Below are 20,984 nucleotides of genomic sequence, written 5' to 3'. Positions count from 1 at the left end.
AAAATGAAACTGTCTGAAAAATGCTTTAGTTTCCAAAAATTGCCTCTCCACTATGCCCATACACCTACAGGGGCAGCATGGATCACACTATTCATGCCAATATTATGCTAACAATAACATTTATGGGTGCATGGTGGTTATACATGTATGTGAATATGGCAGGATCAGGACTGAGTTAGAAATTCCACTTGACACCCTGTGCACAAGCCCTAAAACTGGTCTGCAAAATTCAAAGTGTTTCTCATGTAAATACACGTAGGGTCTACCTCAATATTTTACCACTAAATCACCAGCAGAATTTCAGACTTTTCAGGACACTTTACTGTTTCCAGATACATGTACATGTAGGTGTTACGGCCTGACTATGGCATAAGTCCAACTATAGTTGGGATAGTCCCAACTGTAGTGCTGCAGTTGGGCTGGCCCAACTATTGCTGACCAATGTCTGTGGGAAATTACTCAACATTATCCACGTCAATGTGTCTCACACTTGGCACAATTCATCTAAAACATCTGTTCCTCTAGCCCTAGGACCGATGACATTTGTAAACAATATGACTTTGGCACTTGCTAGGCACATCATGCACACAGGACCTCTCTGCTGTAGTTGGGCCAGCCCAACTGTAGCACTCTAGATGGGATGGGCCCAACTATAGTTGGGACTGATGCTATAGTTTGGGTGTAACAATAACATAGGCATTGTACTTGGTAGGCACGGTAAGTCACTCATGTCACTGCAGGGAAAATTTAGTGGCATTTAGAATTCTTCTGGAGCCTGTAAGACTGGTCTAACATGTCTATAGAATTCTGTGAGACAGGGTAAAACTGTCATAACTGCCTGAGTAGGCCTGGGCCTATTTTGGAAATAGGCCTAAATTATGTTGTTGTAAACGATTCAGTATTTTCCGTGCTAAACATGCTAATTTTGAATTTTTAGGACATGCATGGGTATGGGTGATATAAAGCACACACATGATAGAGTTGGCAAAAATTGGTGATATCCATGTAGGCCTAGGCCTATGGAACTCTGCACCTATCAACGAATGCCCATTTTTAGCACATGAAGTATGACAAGCACATAACAAGCACATGATCTGATGATGCAATGGTGATTAATCATGTTGCTGTAGCCTAGGCTACCTGTAGGCATTGCTTAACATGCTACACAACTGCTAAATGCTAATGGTAATGCTACGCCAGCGAAATAAACATGCACTAAATGCCACTATGATTGGTATAACTTTATGACAAAAATTGACATGTATGACCATGGAGGTAGAATTCTACCTCCATGGTATGACTAACCTAACTAAGTTATTTGTCATGCTAGGCCTACTAGTATGCACAGGGTAACAAATGATATCTGTGTAGGAATGCTTCGTCTACTTCACATCTTACTCACATTTTTAAGCATCAATCTGATGCTTGCAAGATACATTTAGGGTAGCAAAGGCAAATCAAAGGCTCAATCAAGAATCACGATCTCCATGAAGCGCCAATTCATTCAAAACACCGCATCAAAATGGACGGTACCCTTGCACACTGCCATCAAAGATCTTAAGCGCTTGCGCCGCGCCAGACTACAACTTCACCTGGAGCAAACTTGAGGGGGCGCTACGCATTACTGATTGTTCTCTAATTCTATGGCAGCAGACCAGTAACTAAACTGCCATAGCCAACGACGGTGATGAATGCTTGAACTTAAAAACAGAGAAAATACTCACGAGTTTCTCACGTGTTCAAGACGCACATCAAATTAAAACCCATGTTACGATTTTTCATTTTCTGTTCTAATTTCCATTCATTAGCCGATAACTTTTGAAGATATTATTTTCACGGAAGGTCACCCTATGGGTGCAGTGTCCCAATTCAACTTAGGAAAAACCTCCGCCAGGAGGCGCACAAAAAGTACCCCTGCAGATTCTTTTGAAAAGAGGGGTCTGTTTGGGCCAAGAAATGATGGGACTGTGTCAATATGGCCCAGAATCATTTCTGTTGATTCAGGGGGACCCATCTTGGGGCAATGCAGACAAAAATGTGATTGCAAATTTGTCAGAAGAGCCCCCGGAACTTGGTGAGGGGTGTCATTTCAAAAATGGCCGCTGAGAAGACTTGGGAACATTCACTTTTTGGGGGGTAGCGCTGCCCATTAATTAAACAAGGATATGCGGCCTTTGCCCTAAATTTCGGGTTTGTTTCAGCACGGAGTTTCTGTCTGTCTGATGTACTCTGCCGGTTCGAATTTGTTCATTAGCTGTCATAGGTGTAGACACCCAGTTAGAAATGCATTATCCATTTTGCAGCATGTGACTGGCAACGGTGTTTTAACAAGGTGTGCTTGTGAAGAAGTGAAAAGGTTCACTTGGAAAGGGAGGCGTGGCTCGAAAGGCGCTAACACAACAACACTATAGCAGCAATTAAACAGATGAGTAGGGTGGTCTAATGAAGAAACTGTCTGTGTACGATATCCACATAATCAGACAGGGGGGTGGTGACTTGCAATTGACCAGGATACCGTGGCAGTCTTAGGGAAACTGTGTATGTTGTAAACGGAGGCAGGGTGGAGATGAAACCAGTGATGAAGTCTTGGAAATATATGGAACAGGAAACCGTGGTGACTGGGGAATAAACAGAAAATAAATACTAATAAATTCACTGAAATATACGTACATGTGCACACTAGACGACAACATAAATGTACATGTAACTTGAAGTTGCAACAATTATCCCTAATTAAGGCTAAAGTTTATATTCTAAGAATCTCTGAATGATTTTATACTGTAAACAGTAAAGGATATACGGCTGTACTCACAACTGCCAATGACGTATGACGTAGAGTAAGGGCAAATTTGGAGGTATGCTGGTTGGAACTGTGTTTGGTGAACCTGATTTTAGAACGGAATGTATGGTGCGAAAACAAGCAAACTATCGAGGGTGCCCTACTAAATACTTCGACTTTCTCACAGCCACCCCCACATTTGAGTACTAAACGTGAAACCAAGAAAGTCTTACTTAACCCTGCGAGCAAAATATTTTAAGAAAAAACGGATATAATCCACATGGATGGATTTTATGCCACTCAGTTAGAAAGTAAACAGCCGCCTTGGGAGAGGCCTAAAGCGCCTTTAATCCCTTTAATTGGATTATTCGAGTTCCAGGAAACACTTTCATGACATTTTATGTTATATTTTGGATGGGGGGGGGCTGGTGCTAGGCCTATATGTACATTGCAGCCACTTGACTACATTTATAAGCCGAACTCCACTTTGGCCACATAAGCCCCCCCCCCAGTCAAGCCCCAGACATGATTTACCTCCCATAGAACAGTCATTCAACAAAGAAGCCAGAGGTAAAAAGGGCCGCGGTTTTTTATAACTGCCGGGGCGCCGGGCCCGGGGCTAAGCTTTCCCATAGAAATGCATGGGCTAGAGTGGAGTGCCTGTCTGTCAAGGCTCCATCTCACCAGCAGTTTATAGCAACGTTAAAGGGACTCTGCAGTCTTGAAACATATGGATAGAGTGAGGATTCAAAAGAAATTCAGCTTAACCGAACGAAAAATGAAAACGTTATTGAAAACACTTACATGCTAGTTGCATTTCCGTTAGTGTTCAGTCTCTGGGTGGTCCTCAGAGGGGCAGTTAATTGTCCTCTTTCCTTGCATTCTGGCAGACGGACCAGGCGGGCGACGTGTACACCTTGTCATGGACTCGGACCTCGACCGCTCTCACACGTCCATCGGTTCCAGGATGTGTCCCACACAACTTCCTCACTGGCCACTGAGCTCTTTAACTAGCTGGGGGTCGACGACCATGACGACGTCTCCACATGCCAGGTCTCTGGATTCAGTCTGCCACTTTTGCCGACTCTGTAGACTGGGAAGGTAGGATTTGATGAAGTGAGCCCAGAACTGGTAAGCAAGCACCTGACTATGGCGCCATCGTCGTCGCCCCATGGATTCTTTGGAGGTGTAGACGACCTGTGGAAGGGTATAGGAGCTAGCAGCCCCATCAGAAGCATGTTTGGGGTCATCGGATCAACATCAGCGGCATTTGATGAGACGTAACCTAAGGGTTTTGAGTTGATTAGAATCCCCTACACTTCAGCTAGGACGGTTTGAAGTACTGGTTCTGTGACCGACTGGTCTCCCAAAGCAGCTTTTAGTCCAGCCTTGACCGACTTCTCCCAGGAGCCGCCAGAGTGGGGAGCATTAGGCGGGTTAAACTGGACTCGCACCTTTTGGTTGGAAAGCTCTTGGCTGAGATCTGGAGCCATGAAAGCAAAGGCACTTCGCAGTTCTGCTTCTGCACCATTGAAATTGGTCCCACAGTCAGACAGGATTTCATAACGTTTACCTCTCAGGGAGGTGAAACAGCGACAGGCCATCAGGAATGCATCTGTGTCAAGCTCTCCAGCAAATCCAAGTGTATAGCACGTGTGACCATGCACCGAAGCATGACTCCCCATCTCTTCTCTGTACGTTGATAAATCTTAACCGTCATTGGCGGAAAGCAATCAACGCCCGTTGAGAAAAAGGCCCGCTTGAGACTGGAAGGGTGCAGGTCTGCCATCTGAAATTGCTAGTTTACCGCGCAACTTGCAGCAATCGTTGCACGAGTGCTGGTGCTAACGAATTGCCTCTCGGCCTCCCAGGATCCAGAATTTCCGTTGCATTTCTGCGAGAACACGTTCAGCCCCAGGATGAAGGAGTCGCTGATCGTAGTATCGGATGACAAGCTTGGTGATATGATGCTTCTGGTCAAGAATGATTGGGTGCTTAACTTCTTGTGGGAGGTCCTCGATATCGCCCTCCCACTCTGATCATTCTAAGTTTCATCATAGAAGTTTTATCATAATCTGCTCCCAGAAGGCAACTTCTTGCTTTGCATCAGAGCATGAACTTCCTGGGGGAAGCACTCTAGTTGTATCTGAAGCAAAAGTTTGGTCACGATAACTTCTTCCCTCTCGACCAATGTTGAAGGAGATATGTCAGCATTTGCTGCAGTGTCACGAAGCTCTTTGGCAGCCCGGATGAGATCATTCCAGCTGTAGTACAGTTCTGGGTTTGGCAACTGGGACTCTCGCATAGTTACGCTCTGGTTCATCAACCAATTGGCTTGCTGGCTAGCGATGAGGAGTTAAGGACAGAAAAGGTGGGCCATTTCTCCATCTTGGTTCATTAGACAGCTCGGCCACAGCCTTACCCCGAGTGATGTCATCAGCGCCGTTGTTGGCTGTGATGACATACCGCTAGTTCTCTGCACTGCTTAGGGACTGTAGCTCTGCTACTCGTGTCCCGGCAAACACCTTGTATCTTCAAGAGTCGGACTTCAGCCAACGAAGTACTGTAGTGGAATCACTCCACAGGTAAATCTTCTGGATGGGACGGGTCAACTCCTTTCTGAGCAAATCTGTCAACTGTGCGTCGACCAGTGCAGCGGAACTTGAGTTCCTACCTTGGGATGGAAAGTTGCCGCTTGGAACGTGAGAGGATGAAACTTGTATGGATGCTTCTTTGTGATCTTCAGTGCGCAATTAGTCAACCGAGCCACAGACTCTTTCTGTGTCATCACTGAAAATGTGGATTTCTCGGTTGGTCGCTTTGGTATCAACTTCAGGTGGTGTGTAACACCTTGGTAATCGAACCTTCTATTTGGTAGGTCAGCAAGCTCATACTCCCACGTGTCCCATCTGGATATGGGGCTTGGTGGTTGTCTTCGAAGTTTGTACCAGGTTTTTAGTCGGGCTTCCTTATGTCAGTCAGATGTCTGATTTGAATAATAGCAACATATATTGAACACTGGGAGCCGATCCTCAGTGTTTATTTCTTAATGTCGTTCCCCTTTGTGAAAATGATCTGAACAAAGACAAGCATCCCGCCGCACGAGTGCAGTGTGCATTTTTGAGACACACAAGTATGATAGCAGGCCTATTTTGATCAACAAAAATAGGTTTAGCTATAATTTAAATAACTTCTGAATACTCGATAGTAGAATGTGTTTGTTAGCTTTTTTAAAAGTTTGCTTCTGGAGCTTGGGCTATTCTTTCACTGTTGATAAAATGAAAGTGTGAATTAGTTGATGGAAGCCTTTCAATATAAGGCAAACAAGTTTTTCTCTGTGGTTAAATTTATGTTCCGGAATCCGTGCGGTGATTCCACAGCCCCCCCTCCTGGGTTCGCAAAATCGCAGACACACGTTGTAGAGTCATGGGACTAGACCAGCTTTATTGTGGTAATCAGCTGACAGAAAACAACTTTGTATCCTCAGTCTGCTATCATTGTTCCATATCTATCTCATCGGTCTATTATGAAGCAAGAAATGAGACCGAGAGGACCCCCTGCTTTGTTTCACTGGAATCTTAGGAAATCTTGTCAGACACTTAGGAGGATGTGTTAGGTAACGATAGTCTCGAGTGCGACCGGACATGTTTGGGAGTTAGAGATCCGTGAGCTCACGCAAAAATTGTTGAGGCAGTGCGGTAATAGGTGCTGTTGCAGCTCTCGCAAAGAAGAAAAAATATAGGGGTGCAGACCACCATAATCATTGGATTTCTACGCGCGAACTCATTATTTTTTGATCCCACGAGGTTTATTTGCAATAAAGCAAGCCATAATCTGGAGGGATCATAGAAATATTCCTATGAATCCCGAATTTGGGGCTGACAGTCTCTAGTTCAGGGCATTTCTTTCACAAAAATCCCCAAATTGCGGGCCTATTTTGGACAGAGGCGGGCGGCTACACTCAGAGCTGAGCGCATAGTTTTAAAACAATTTTAGGGGTATCTTCGGGGAAAGGCGAATAAAAAAAAAAATTGTGGCTAACCCCCATAAATTGAAAAGTGATCTTCTTGCCCTGATGTTGAATTTTCGATGAAAAAACAGAGGCCAACCTTTTCCCGAGAGTCGACAGGTGGCGCTCTTTCGGTCTGATTTTGCACTGTTTTCTATGGGTGCACCGCTACAATTAAATAGACAGCAATGATATCCCCACAGTTCGCAATTATTTTAAAAACACTCACAACTCCCACAGGTGTCCAGGCTGCACAGAAACACGATGATCGACATGTCCCCTTTCATTTTCCTTTCAATTTTCGGGGGGTTGATCGATGAATTTTTGAGAAATTTTCACCAGAAGCAGACCACCCCTAAAATGAAGAAAATGTCCCTGCCCAGAAAATTAGCCATTTTGAAAAACATCCCTCTGCAAAACAGCCAAATAGTGCCACTTTCGGACCCGACTGCACCCAAATTGCTCAAAATTGGAAGCCCAAAGTCCGGGCCAGAGGTTCAGTGCCATATTTCTCCAATTCCTCAATTTCATGGTTCTCGGGACTCTCTAATATAGAATATTTTGAACCTTTATTAATGAGCTCGGCGGACATATTTGAGCCTTTTTGCGAGGGTACACCCCTATATGGGCGCGGACTTGTTGGTGTCGTGCAACCTGTCCAGACAAGATGGCGGCGCCTAGCGTTCTTATCCTTGGTCAGTGATTTGGTCGTGGGAAGTCGGTATGCTTTAGTTCAGAAATCTCACACAGACACAGTAATGATAACAGAAATCACACTATATTATCCGGTAGTTTTGGCTCATCTGTGGGCTTATTATGTATTGTTACGCCCTCTCACTCAGGGCTCTGGCTGTTTCTCTACCATGTCTACGTCCATGTAAATTAAGCAGCTGCCATGCCAGCTATCTGCACATGCAGCGAGTGTGGCTGTACTAATCTGTCCAAAGGTAACATTAATTACATCTAGTTTATTCTAATAACGACAGGCAAATGTATAAAAACTCGGTCTCTTGGTTTTGAACTGCTATACTTGGCCCGTGGATCTCTTTGAAGAAAAGATAACCTTGATAAGACTTTTATCCAATGGCAGAACAGGCAAGTTCAGGTTGACCTCGTGCGCGGGAATTAATGGTGAAAATGGATTCCCTTTGGAAAGCTTCAGTTAAAGGGAAAAATTTAAGAAAAGTAGAAGTGCAGACTGAGGGGAAAATGTGCAAGCTGTGGAAAGGCTATGCACAGAGGAAGTATGGCATCCTGCATGTTGCCATGCCTGGCTCAAATTCTTGCACGGATGTGTGTGCACATACAGGTTGGTTTACATTGTAACACTGAGAGCCTGGAGCTTCCCAAGGACTATGATGTCAATTACGTATGCCACAACTCCTTGTGCGTGAAATCTAAGCATCTCTTACTCGGTGGTAAGAACAGTGTGCCACGCACAGCACCTGTGCTTGAGCCATGGCTCATACAAGGCTTGTCTACTTTAACATATAAGATTTAGTTTGAACTACATGCATTTGATAACTGTAATAGCTCTTAACCTTACTGGGTAACACTCGTGTGTTGTTCTGGTAAGTCACTTGACATTAAAGCTATGCTGTAATTGTGCTCACTCCATATCAGTTGCCAAACTACAGCTGGAGGGTTTAATGACTTTGGTTCAAGTTGCCCCTTCTTGTACAAGAAGGAGTTGTACAAGTGATATCGTTTGGCCCTACACTTACAGATTCAAGGCATTTCAGTGGATGATTGGGCAGAATAAAATAGCAATGAAACAGAATTTTGTAATGCATACTCTTAGCCCATTTTGCATGATACTGTTGTTTTCTGTTGATTTCAGCAAACTTTTTGGCAGCTGGAGAGCCAGGCAAAACAGGACATCCTGCAGCTTTGCACTTCACGATGATTGAGTTGACATGCCAATTGTTGACAAGATGAATTGCACTGTGGTCTCATGAGGGGGCATTTCTGGAAAAGGTTAGTGCTCCTTTGGGATTTGTCGTTGACAATGCGTGGTTCATGAACTCCACTTCTTGTGTTGTCGTACTGTATCAGGTCTTTTGAATTGCTACGTGACCCAGTCTTTTTTGAATTTTCAGTAAGAGCAGTGTCTTATCAGACTCTAGCCTATTCAGTTTTCACCTGGCATGAACAGGAAGGTAGGGAAATCCATAATCACTGTTACAAAACAAGGACCACCGCTTGCGGAGGTGATGATGGCCCTGGTAACATTCTGGAAATGTTGATGCTGCTTTGACGGCCTTTTCCTGTAAATGAGCCAAGTTTCTGCCACATTTCTTTAGAATTGCTGCTGCCTTTGCCTGCACTCCCTCCCTCCCTCCCTCCCTCCTCCCTCACTCCCTCCCTCCCTCCCTCCCTCCCTCCCTCCCTCCCTCCCTCCCTCCCTCCTCCCTCCCTCCCTCCCTCCCTCCCCCCTTCCCTCCCTCCTCCCTCCCTCCCTCCCTCCTCCCTCCCTCCCTCCCTCCCTCCCTCCCCCCTCCCTCCTTCCCTCCCTCCCTCCCTCCAGAAGTTTTTTGGCACACTGATTTCCCCCTCTCTTTCGTCCCCCATGTTGTAATTTTCTGGGTGTGTAGCACTGCATGAATCTTTGTGCTCAGAACATGTGCTTACTCATTTCTTGCTGTATTTGTGTGACATTTGATTGGAGCATTTACAAAGTTTACTCTCATGGTGGAACATTATCACCATTTCTTGGTGCTTATACATTCTCGCATACTACATCCCTAGTTTGTGTTGCCGGCACAAATGGTGTTTTCTTCCGGCAGTTTCTGAGGGGGTTGTTGTATTACCTATCTAATTCTACAGCAATGGACCTGTCCCTATCAAAGCCCTGTAACTGTTGAATGTCTTTAACCAGTTTCCTTTTGTCAGCCATATTTCCAACATTTTCACTGATAATAATGTCCCCACATTTACTTGCTATTTTCTGCAGTCCACTTATTGAAGGAAGAGTTGTACCCATGGCTGTCAAGAGTCTTCTTGCCCCGGTTGCTGCAGTACCCGCGTTGAGGAATCCAACCTTGACGGCCAAGTTTGGAGTAGCTGTCCTTCGACCTCTACCGGCTTGACAAGGTATCTCAGAGTATAGCTTCCTTCTTCCCATTGAGAAGTGACACTTTTGCATGCCAGCACTTCTGAAACAGGAATGCCCTGATGTGCTTCCTTCTCTGCCAGTAACTCAGGCCGGCCATCACAAGCAGGCTTTTGACACTGATGGTCCCGGCCAGCATAGCTTGAACAGTAGTGTCAACTGTAGTGCTGATATCAACAAATCGGTACCCTTGAAGTTGTCTGCCCCTTCTTTCTGCAGTTCGCTGATGGGCATTATTTTTTCCACGTTTGGTCGCAGTACCATCACAGTTTTTTTGTGTCACTATACCTAATTGATGACTGAAAAATCCCCCCTTATCCATTGGCAAGGCTAGATGCAAGTGTTCATTTGTAGGCCAGATATAGGATGCTGAAACCTCAGCCTTTTGTTTCATCAGAGTACATGACTGAGCCCTACCTTTTTTGAACCACGTTCTTTTCATCTTACACAAGTCCTTTCTGTAACGTGCCATGATGCTTTCAGGTTGTGAGCAATTCTGGTTATGAAGTGTCTTCTTTATTCCATGTATATTAAGTGAACATTTTCTGTTTTGCACGCGTGCTGCATCGGCAGAATAAATGAGACTTGCAGTGCTATTGTTTCATTTCAACCACCACTTGCTATTGTTTCCCTTTTGTAGTGTTAAACCTCAGGTATATTTCATAGGTGAAATTGTAAAATGAATGGATATGAGCGTGATCATTGCGATGGCAAAAAGACAAAAATGGTTGAAGATAAAATTGCTTTGATTGTTTTTTGACTGGTTTTTGGGTATTGTATCCCAGTGGCATGGTTGATACAGAAATTTGTCAGAAATTTCCCAACCTGGCACTTTCAACCAATTAACCCCTCCCCAAGGCTGGAAAAAAGCAAACGAGGCAACAGATAAATTTCAGATCATATGCTATCTACTTCTTGTGGTTATGCCGGTTTCTTTCCAGTCCTTACGACTTTTATAGGGGAGGGCTGAAGAGGGTGACCCCTTTGCGTGACTTTGCAATGACAATGCATGCAACCACACAACACTACAGACTTGCAGTAGCAGTTGCAATCATTAAGTCCGCCTTTGAAAAGCCTGCAAATTATTGTGATTGTTGAATTAGTTATCTCATTTCAGATAAATTTTCTTTGTCTTAAGACAATTTTTTTCCACCAAAGATCAGCTGAAGTGTTAAAAAGGGTGCATGCCACCATATCGTTGGATTTAAAAGCGCGAGCTCATTAATATTTTGTGATCCCACGGGGTTTTTACAATAAAACATGCCATAATCAGAAGGGATCATAGAAATATTCCTTTGAATCTCGAATTAGGGACTGACAGTCCCTATAGTTCAGTATTTCTTTCAGAAAAAGCTGCCACATTGCGGGCCTATTTTGGACAGAGGCAGGCGACTGCATTCAGAGCTGAGCACATAGTTTTACAACTATTTTGGCGGTATCTTCGGGGAAAGGCAAAAAAAAAATTTGTGGCTAATCAACCCCCATAAAATTGAATTGGCCCTAATGTTGAATTTCCTTCCTGTGAAAAAACAGAGGCCAACCTCTTCCCAAGAGTCGGTAGGCGGCACTCTATGGGTCTGATTTTGCAACTGGGCGCGGACTTGTTGGTAGTGCAACCATAGAATCGACTCGCGCTGCGGAGCAGAGACGAAAACTTGGGGAGTGCCGTGGGCGTTAATTGTGCTCTGTTTTCTCCGATTAAAAAACTGCTGGTTATTTCAATGATCAGGTCAGTAGAGGGGGCTGTTGAATTTTTCTGCCAACTTTTTACATTTCCCTAGAGGGCGCCATACTCAACAGTACCCCCCCGGTTCGATGGAATCATGAGGGCGCTGTTGCCTGTAAGTTGACAATGGCAATTACTATCCCATAGAGGGCGCTATATAAAAATGTGCCATCTCACTTTTTTGTTCTATAGAGGGCGCCACTCATTTCGTCAACAGAGGGCGGTAAATATTGATTCAACAGAGGGCGCTATATTTGTTATCACTAGAGGGCACTATTGGTAAATGTTGGCAGCGGCATGCGCAAATCGGGAATTAATTAAAAGGTTTGAAACATTTGCTGGCACACAGGTAGGCTACAATGTAAATGTAAGCCCCCTAATTGTAAATCCAAATAAAAAGGTTGTTTACGGGATGACGCAAATACATTCTCTTCAGGAAAGTTATATGATTAATTGACTTCTTGTATTTATACAGGTGAGATGAAGTGTCCGACTCCTTCATGTCCTTGGACTAGTCGTGCTAGTATTCAGCGGTATTTACGTAGCCTGCATGTACAATCTGACCATGTGTACATGTTCTACTGAGAGTGACACTTAGAGGAGTGTAAGTATTCCTCTTTTTCATTTTTTAGATGGGATCAGGGCAAACGCTCCACGACATTACATATTCAGTAGTAAAGTGACAACGTACATGTATCTCAAAAGTTCCAAAGACTCACCAAAAATACCTAACACCACCTACATGTACTACTACTAGGCCTACTAGTACTAGCCTACATGTACTTGCTACAGGCAAACAAAATCAGACTGGTTTTGCTCGACACATGCACGACACTTAAACTTTTCGATGCTTCCTCCCATTCAAATACGTGTGTCGAGATTTTGCTACCGCAATAACTCTGGGCGAGCGTGGTCCTCCCAGACACATGCATGACTGGCCTATACGTGGTCTGGGCACAAGACTTGTTGATTTTGACGTTTGAGAGTGCTACCAACAACTTTTTCCTGATCAATACTTGTATGTCTTGTGCCCCATTTGGATTTTGACAGATTTCGAAGTCCGATATATATGTAGCATTGAAGCCCCAAAAGTTCACCTTTGGCAATTACATGTAAGAAAGCTAGTATGTATGTGGTGAAAAAGGTATTTTTGATGAGTCTTTGGAATTTTTGTTAACTGTTGCCATTTTACCATGTAATGTCATGTAGCGTTAGTAAGACTGCACCCGTCCAAAATCAAAAAAGAGTGACGTGGTACACATGTACATGTAGGTGCGGCATGTCCAATCTAAGGCCATGATGAGACTGAATATCCCGGATCTCCGTCCACTGCCCGCATACTTCTGAAACTGGGGATTGTAAATTTGGGGACTCTGTTCCTATAATAGATGGGAGAGCTACATTTTAACTTTTGAATTCACCTTGGGAGATGACTGTGACATCATTCTGTAGGATTAATGTTGTCAAAAGAGGGCAGGGTTTTGAGTTTTTAGGAAAATTTTGAGGGAAACCGTGAGGGAAACCGTGAGTAAGTAGGCACGAGGCCCGGCCTAATCTGTTTCCTTGCTCTAACATTATGGTTAAATGGTTATGGTATGGGGAACATGGTGAACCATGTCTCATGTCAGTGTACATGTGCACGTACATGTATGTAGCTGACATATGTGACTTTGTGTGACTTGCTGCCATTTTTGTTTACATGGGGTTGTAATGCTATCATTCCATTTTTTTAATCTACATGTACACTGTACTTGTAAAACCTTTCCCTTCAATAGATTTTTTTAAAAATTCCATCATGAAAAAGGACTATTTGTGAGAGAAATTCAAAAATTTGTTCAGTTTATCATGGACCAGATACCGCAAAGTTTAAAAATTACTGCCTCCCTTTACTGGATGGATTTTTGTTATAAACCCAAATCGCAGGCTCATAATAGAGAACAGTGGCTGAACCCGGTCACGTCGCACAGACAAGCACGGTAGCGTTGTACGGTGCCCGTTACACACCAATGCCCAAGGTGTGAAGTGGGATATGGGCATCAGCCTATTCACAAAAGGCCTATTCGATAACACTGTGCAGAGTCTGTAGAGCTTGTACTTGTAGACGTCCACACCAGACATGTGGTCAAAATTGCTGCTGCATATCGTGCACCATTTGCGATCACAAAGCTGTCTTTGGGGAGGTCATGTACGCTGCCGTTATACTCAAAAGTTTCCCTCAAAAACCAAAGCCACTGTTCTCTTTTCTTCCTAATATGAAAGAGGACATCACCAACTACTTGTTTAGAGAAGTTTTTTTCGAAAAAGTAGAATTTTTTCCCTTATAATAGGGAACAGGGTGCTGAAGGTAATGAATGAATGCCCAAATTTGCATGGCTGGTTTATCATTAACCACTTCATTGATATGGAAGCCAATATTGACCATAATTGGAAGAAGGTCATTGGGGAAGCACAACTTAATCCGTTTTCTCCACCTCTCTCAATACTCCCAATGCCCTCTGAGAACCAGTAAATCCAGGTTGTACACTCATGTTGTATTGTCTTTTCTTCTTTTTGCATGGTTTTTAATGACTGTTGTGTTTATCCATTTCAGCCAGAGCACGAGCTGCTGGGTGAGCCGGTGCTCATTGTACATCCAGTTTAATGGATGTGCTCGTTGTTAAGGTGATCAGTACTTTGATCTCTTGTAGCAGGAAGAGCGATGAAAAAAGAGTGATGAAGAAAGACCGATGAAGCTACATCGATGCCAATGTTACGTAACCTCTTCCAGCACCAAATAACACGTGTTCCCTGTAACCATAGCCCACCAGCACACAAGGCCACCCGTGTTCAGTACCCGTAAGTCTGGTCCCAAGCCAATTGAGTAGTCAGATGGGTGTTTATATCTAGTTTCCTTGTCATGAAACCACTGAGAATATTTTGTAGCGTGTCCTACTGACAGGGTTCTGACGCTTACACAGACAGACACAGGTAGCCACAAATTGCCGTTTTGGCCAAGAAACCTTACTTTTATTTCTCTAGCGTACAACACTGTGACGATCCAAAAACCTCTAGACATGAGGCGTCTAGGCGGGGACTGCGCAGGTGCGAGGCGGGAAAACCGTGGGCCGTTCGCATACCAGCGGGGGCAGCCAGCTAGCTCCCTGCGGGTCCGAGCTGGTGCCCCTACCGGCCGCACCCGCCGGCGCTACAATGTTCTATTTTCCCCAGTTCATTATGGGTCGCTCCCTAGCCACTGTGGGCAAACATATTTACTCCAGGTGGATACAAATTTTATTTTCCACACTGATAACATTCTGGCAAAACCGGCTGAACCAGTGGAACTATTCTGTCATTCTTTGACCTACTTATCTAGCTATGCACTTCCATAACACTGATGAACACACTGTTCCCTTCTGATTTAAAATATCTTGATCTAATTTGTCAACTTGTTTCAATACGACCCTTTCCTATGTTCATTTACCTGATCCCCTGAGACCCCAAGCTAACACCGATGAAGTCGAAAATAATAAATAAAATAAGCATATTGTTAAGCGTAAACAAAGAGAGCGTTTAATCTCGGCTGTCTTGTTGATCCTAAAAGACTATCGCCCGTATGCTTAGAGGAAACAAAAGATTCATTCGTAGCATTTGGACTACAACCGCCTATACAATCTCTGGACATCATCGTTTGACCGATGAGTAAGAGGATTAAAATGAATGTACAAAAAAACTTCAGAAGTTTTGTAACCTATTATTACAAATGAAAAAAAAAGAGAAAAACGTGAACATTTCCTCGGAACTCTGTAAGCATTAACTAAGATTAAGAGGAACTTGCGCCAGATAATGTCAATGAGACCTACGAGAATTTCTTAAATTGTGTATGACAAAATTTTCCACAGTGTGAGCTCCGAAGTCATATTAATAAGTCAAAACCAGGTTGGATAACGGAAGGAATCTATAACTCAATCAGAGAAAAAAATCTGCATAAAAATATCTTCGGAATCCTACAGTTCATAATAAATCTGCCAACATAAAGTCTTAAACCAAATTAACGGGTATTATAAGAATGGCAAAGACAATTACTTAGGTGAACAATTTAATAAAGACAGACATGACTCTATAATTATAGTTTCGTTTCCTTTGGCACTGAGCTTCATGAGGGTTGACTTTTGAGTAGCATTCTTACAGAATAGTTCTGCCGGAATGCTATTAGTGTGGAAAATTTAACTTGAGTTATTAGGAGTAAGAATAGGTGCCCATAGTGGTTAGGGAGCGATCCATATTGATCTGGCATCCCATCCAGTGGAAAATAGAAAATATTCTCAGTGGTTTCATGACAAGTAAACTAGATATAAACACCCATCAGACAACTCAATTAGCTCGGGACCAGACTTACAGGTACCGAACACGGGTGGCCTTGTGTGCTGATGGGCTATGGTTGCAGGGAACACGTGTTATTTGGTACTGGAAGAGGTTACGTAACGTTGGCATTGATGTAGCTTCATCAGTCTTTCTTCATCGGTCTTTGTTCATCGGTCTTTGTTCATCGCTCTTTTTTCATTGCTCTTTTTTCATCGCTCTTTCTTCATCGATCTTTTTTCATCACTCTTTCTTCATCGATCATAAGAGATCGATGTAGGGAACGATCGATCGATGTAGAAGAATGATCAATCGATGCAGAAGAACGATTGATCAATGTAGGGGAACAATCGATTTATGTAGGGGGAACGATCGATCAGTGTTGAAGAATGATCGATGTGGTTCCTCCAAGTTTTTGCCTCATTGTCGTTCCATAAGTCTTTGCCATCGCTGGTTCAAGTCGGTATGCGTAGAGTCTCCTCGAAAGGCTGGAACCAGCTAAGACTAAGCCACAGCCACTATACACGAAGTAGCACGGTGCACACGCTTTAAGGCATTCATTGATTGCGAGCATGCAGGCAGTGAATGAAAATAGCCTCGTCCATTCTAAATGTAGGGGTGTTTTAATGTCCTGTTATTTTAAATCAGAGGAGGGGGTTACTGGTCAGTTCCATTGCAAATAATCATCATGCACAAGCATGTGTACTAAAGCACACTTACGATTCCTCTTGTGTTAAAATTTCCCTGTAAAATGGACATTCGCACTATTGTTATCTCACACATCCCTCTTGACGAATAGATGAGGCAAACAGAACAGTCACCTGCGGCCGCAGGCGGGATTTCGCAATACATTGTATGCCAATGTTCTGGCGGGACTTGACCTTTTGTGGTAAAACCGAGTGAGAACCCGCAAAATTCGAGACAAACTAAAAGTCACTGTGCAAAATCTTCATAAGAATATGTAGATATTTTTCTTTTTCTGCTGTACGTTGACGATTTGATAACGACTGTAAAATGGCATCGTAAAGACGTTGTGTGTTTCATGTATTGCTTGTTGATGATAACATTTCAAACAGAGAAAAAAAAGACGTTGTTAAGACGTTGTTTTCTCCTTTCACTGTATGCGTGGTACCAATGATTCGATAACGACGGCAAAATGACGTCATAAAGACGTCATGTTTTTTTGTGGTCATGGTTGCTGAAGCAATGTTTCTAACAGAGGATAAAAGACGTCTTTAAGATGTCGTTTTTTTTTTGTCACAACCACTTTGCGACACAGGACCATATAACGACCACAAAAAGACGTCTTTCACGCGTTGTGTGCCCACTGGGAAAGCTTGAACAGTCTAAATTTGTAAAGAAATCTGTTTGTAAATAGTCCACGTTTCAAATCATGCAGGTACTTAGACATGTTAGATATTTGGTCATTTAGTTAGAGAGTTATTGAGTCTTTTCATTGTTCTACCCTTCACTTTGGAAATATTTCACCTTCTCGCATTTGCAGAACTTTTCCCCTCTCAATTGTGACATAACTAAGGCTCCAACAGTCTAAATTTTTGAAGAAATCTGTTCCTGAATAGTCCATGCTTCAAATCGAGGAGGTATGTAGATAACTGATCATTTAGTTTTGAGAGGTGTTGAGTCTTTTTGTTGGCCTACCCTTAACTTTTAAAATACATACACATTTCACCCCATCTATTTGCTCTTTGCCAATGTTTTCCCCTCTGAATTCTAACTTAACTGATCATTCATAGTCCCTCAAGGCGCATAAAGGTACTCTAGTGACTTCATTGCTAGTTCTGTAGACTAATACCGGTATACATGTACACTGTAGTAGCTATGCATATGTCCAGCAATAAGGCCAAATTACTCTGACTTGCAGTGTTCATTTTCTCATGATTTGTGATCCTGCTGTTACCATGGTTACTGAGGGAATAAATCACCAATTAGGAACAAACGTCTTTAAGTAGGAGACAAATCCCTCTGCTGAAACTCAGGGGGAAAAACTGCTCAGATGAACAAACAGAAATATATTGGTTGCTGATGTTTGTTGGAAATTGGAATAGAACCTAATATTTGACTTTATGGAAGGTTGAACTTAGCCTCACAAACAACTACATGTAATTCTGTATGATGTACAAGGACACCTCCTACTCTTAGAGAAGTGCAGGTGTTTGTCAAGTATCTCATCAGAGTCATTCTCACTGACGGTTCATGTACAGATTAGGGGCCACTCAAGATTTTTAATGTTTTTTAAATTTTGACTTTTTGCCAAATTTTTTTGATCCACCCACCCACCCACCTGCAATTTTGACTTTAAAAAATTGATTTTTCATCCAGTACATGTACATTATGCGTGCATTTGATATAAATTCAAATGCATGGAAAAATCTATTAGCAAATGGTGTTCAGCGTTCACTATACATGTAATACACCTGGTAACCTGCTACATTTGTATTTGGTCACTGCTGCAAGCGCCCAGCTTCCAAGTCTAAGAGTAAAAACCACCTCCTTCCATGATCTTTTACACTTGCATAATTATGTACTGGAAAGGTCAACCTGTCTGTATATGGAAATGAAGTTGAAAAAGATTGCATTTTTGGAATGCTGGCGTGGCGTGCACACTACAAATAAGTCAGAAAAATAAGTTTTACTGGGTTTTTATAAAAAAGTAAATTTCGATTTTCAGTTTCTTTCCTTGATCCACCCACCCACTATTTAAAAAAAAGGCAAAATTTAAGAAACAATGAAAATTTTGAGTGGCCCCAAAGGAAGACCAGTGTCCATTGCAGAAAAATCACCTGGAAAAGCATTCACCCTTGCTCACTTTTTAATTCACTCATTTGTTTTTTGCTGCCTGGTCTTGTCACAGGAGGAGTACTATCACCTCTTGGCTTAGAAGATCTACAAGATCCAGAAGGAGCTGCAGGAGAAGCAACAGAAGAGGATGTAGGATGCAGGAGACATTAGGCACTGACGCATGAGACAGCAGACACTGATGCAGCTGCTGGAGACATCCCCATGACAACAGCAGCGCTGCTGTCCCAGCCACAGCCTCCCCACTAACTGCCCAGACCATTATGTTCACTGGGAAAATGTAGCTCTTTCAACCAACGTGAATCAGAATTATGCTGTACATAACTATATGGTCTTGAAGGTTTATTTTGGTGTCAGTGTTGGTTTGGCTCAGCAATGAAAAGTGGACTGGTAGAATGGGGCGTCAGGTTGGCATAGTGACACTTTTGTCACCTTCCACTTCTGTGAGTCCAGCCCAGGTTTAATGTGTGGATTGTTCAGTCTTTACTTAACTTCGTTGGTTTTTCTCTATAATATTCATGTGGAGTTTTTCCTTCCACATGAAGGAAACCCATAGATCATCGTGCAATTTTTATGACTGCAGATGAATTGACTCAGAGTGTGTACAAAATGCAGATGTAAAACAAAAATTGTACGATGTAAACAACAAATAAAAGTGTAATGCAAATGTGAATTTTATGTTTTGAAACAAATTCTGTATCTCAGTATGTGGAATGAAGATGTCAATTGTGCTCATAGTCAGTAAATGTAACTACATGTACATGTGTAACTTAAGCTTAAAATTTTATTTCTAACTGGAGCTTCACTCATTAGGTGCTTCTGGAAAATTTGTATCTCTTTTTTTCTGCACATGACTGTCCTTGCCTATTGTCTCTTTCATGACTTCAACAATGCTTTTGCCACTAATAAATTAGAGTACTAATTTGGAAGACAGACTAATGGATATTTACGTGTAGGTAGATAGGGTCGCTGCTTGCCAAAGAGAAAACAAATGAAATGGGGAGGGGGAGGTTCAACAGCAACTCTTAAACTTGAAGGTCGCTTTTCCTTGAATGTCTGTATTTAAACAAGATGTGCTCTTATTTTTATTTTTCTAAATCCACTTTGGACAAGACTATATATTGCCATGATCTGGCCATCTGTATACACAGGTACAAGCTAATAGTTTCAAACATCAAGCATACCTTGACTCAATCAACTCGACTGACATCTGAACATGTCAATGCTGTGTTTGTTTTGTTTTTAAAGCACACACAAAGTCTGAGAAATCCGTGGAGGTACATGGTGTGTTGAATGTGAACTTGGCAGCCGTGCATATATGGCCCCCGTTGTAGTATATACCACTCCATTGGCATGTCCCACATTGTTGAAAAGTTTGAGGTTGTGGTAAGAAATGTGGTACAAATACTGTTCAAATGACTCGTGTAAATCAGTATTTATGGTATTTGGCTGTGTTGATGGCCATATCTTACCTTTTTCAAGAGCTGAAATTTTTGGCCAAAATTATACCCACCTGCAAGTGGACAAGAGGAAAGGGGTGGAAGATTGAGAAGTTAAGCACTATTCATGTTTCTTCATTTCCACTTGTTTGATTTTTTTCATAAACAGAAGATTCACTATCCGATTTGCCATACTTGGTCTTGAAAGTCACTGATTTGATTCTTACAATGGCAACACTTTGTGATGGAAAAATAAAATAGAAAGCTCAAGGCTTCAGTACTGAACAGTTCCAGCCTCCCTCAGAAAACTTCTAAGTGCCTTTGGTCTATGCATTTTGTATTAAAAAATGCTCCACCAATCAAAAATGGGCTTGTTTATGTGTCAGACTTATGTAAAATAAATACAAGCCCTTTGCCTTTTAGACATTTTGAAGAAATATGGGTTAGAGAGTACAGTTTTGATCTTGTATGGCCTGTTTTATGCCACTCAAGGTCAATACACTCGAGGCAAACCAAGGGAATTTGTGTGCACAAAATGAGTTTGAAGTCTGGACTAGTATTCTGTGTACTTTTTGTAACTCCTGTAATCGGTGTAATAGTCAGAGGATTTTGATTGAATGAAATAAAATATGTGGCCTGAGACATTAATAATATGCTCATGATTTGAACTGCACTTTATTACCCCTTTATTGCAATTTTCTGTTCCTCTTAAGTTACTTGTATTTATGTTGGAAACCCGGAAGTTATGCCATGTGGATTACTCT

General features: G+C 42.5%; 1 protein-coding gene and 1 long non-coding RNA gene across 8 annotated transcripts in view; one reads left to right on the top strand and one right to left on the bottom strand.

The window, feature by feature from the left end:
- Window positions 1-1,543, bottom strand: part of LOC110989916 (centrosomal P4.1-associated protein-like) — a 31,091-nt gene extending 29,548 nt beyond the window's left edge. Inside the window, exon 1 of the mRNA XM_022254614.2 lies at window positions 1,403-1,543. The gene's annotated coding sequence lies outside the window, so the exon portion shown is untranslated. The remainder of the gene's footprint in view (window positions 1-1,402) is intronic.
- A 5,687-nt stretch (window positions 1,544-7,230) lies between these two features.
- On the top strand, window positions 7,231-20,873 carry LOC110989922 (uncharacterized). 7 transcript variants are annotated; one of them, XR_015426506.1, is made up of 7 exons: window positions 7,231-7,509; window positions 7,631-7,735; window positions 8,629-8,765; window positions 9,742-9,881; window positions 12,102-12,230; window positions 17,469-17,565; window positions 18,837-20,873. It is a non-coding gene; the product is annotated as an uncharacterized LOC110989922 (long non-coding RNA). The 7 variants fall into 7 exon arrangements; XR_015426507.1 differs by having other exon boundaries at window positions 7,415-7,483; XR_015426509.1 differs by lacking the exon at window positions 7,631-7,735 and having other exon boundaries at window positions 7,403-7,509.
- The last annotated feature ends 111 nt before the right edge of the window (window positions 20,874-20,984 follow it).

This window comes from Acanthaster planci, linkage group LG09 (genome assembly GCF_054643075.1).
Source record: "Acanthaster planci isolate LZ-2023a linkage group LG09, COTS_SCS, whole genome shotgun sequence".
NCBI lineage: Eukaryota > Metazoa > Echinodermata > Asteroidea > Valvatida > Acanthasteridae > Acanthaster > Acanthaster planci.
Note: the sequence above shows the minus strand (reverse complement) of the source record. Positions and strands in the feature narration are given on the sequence as shown.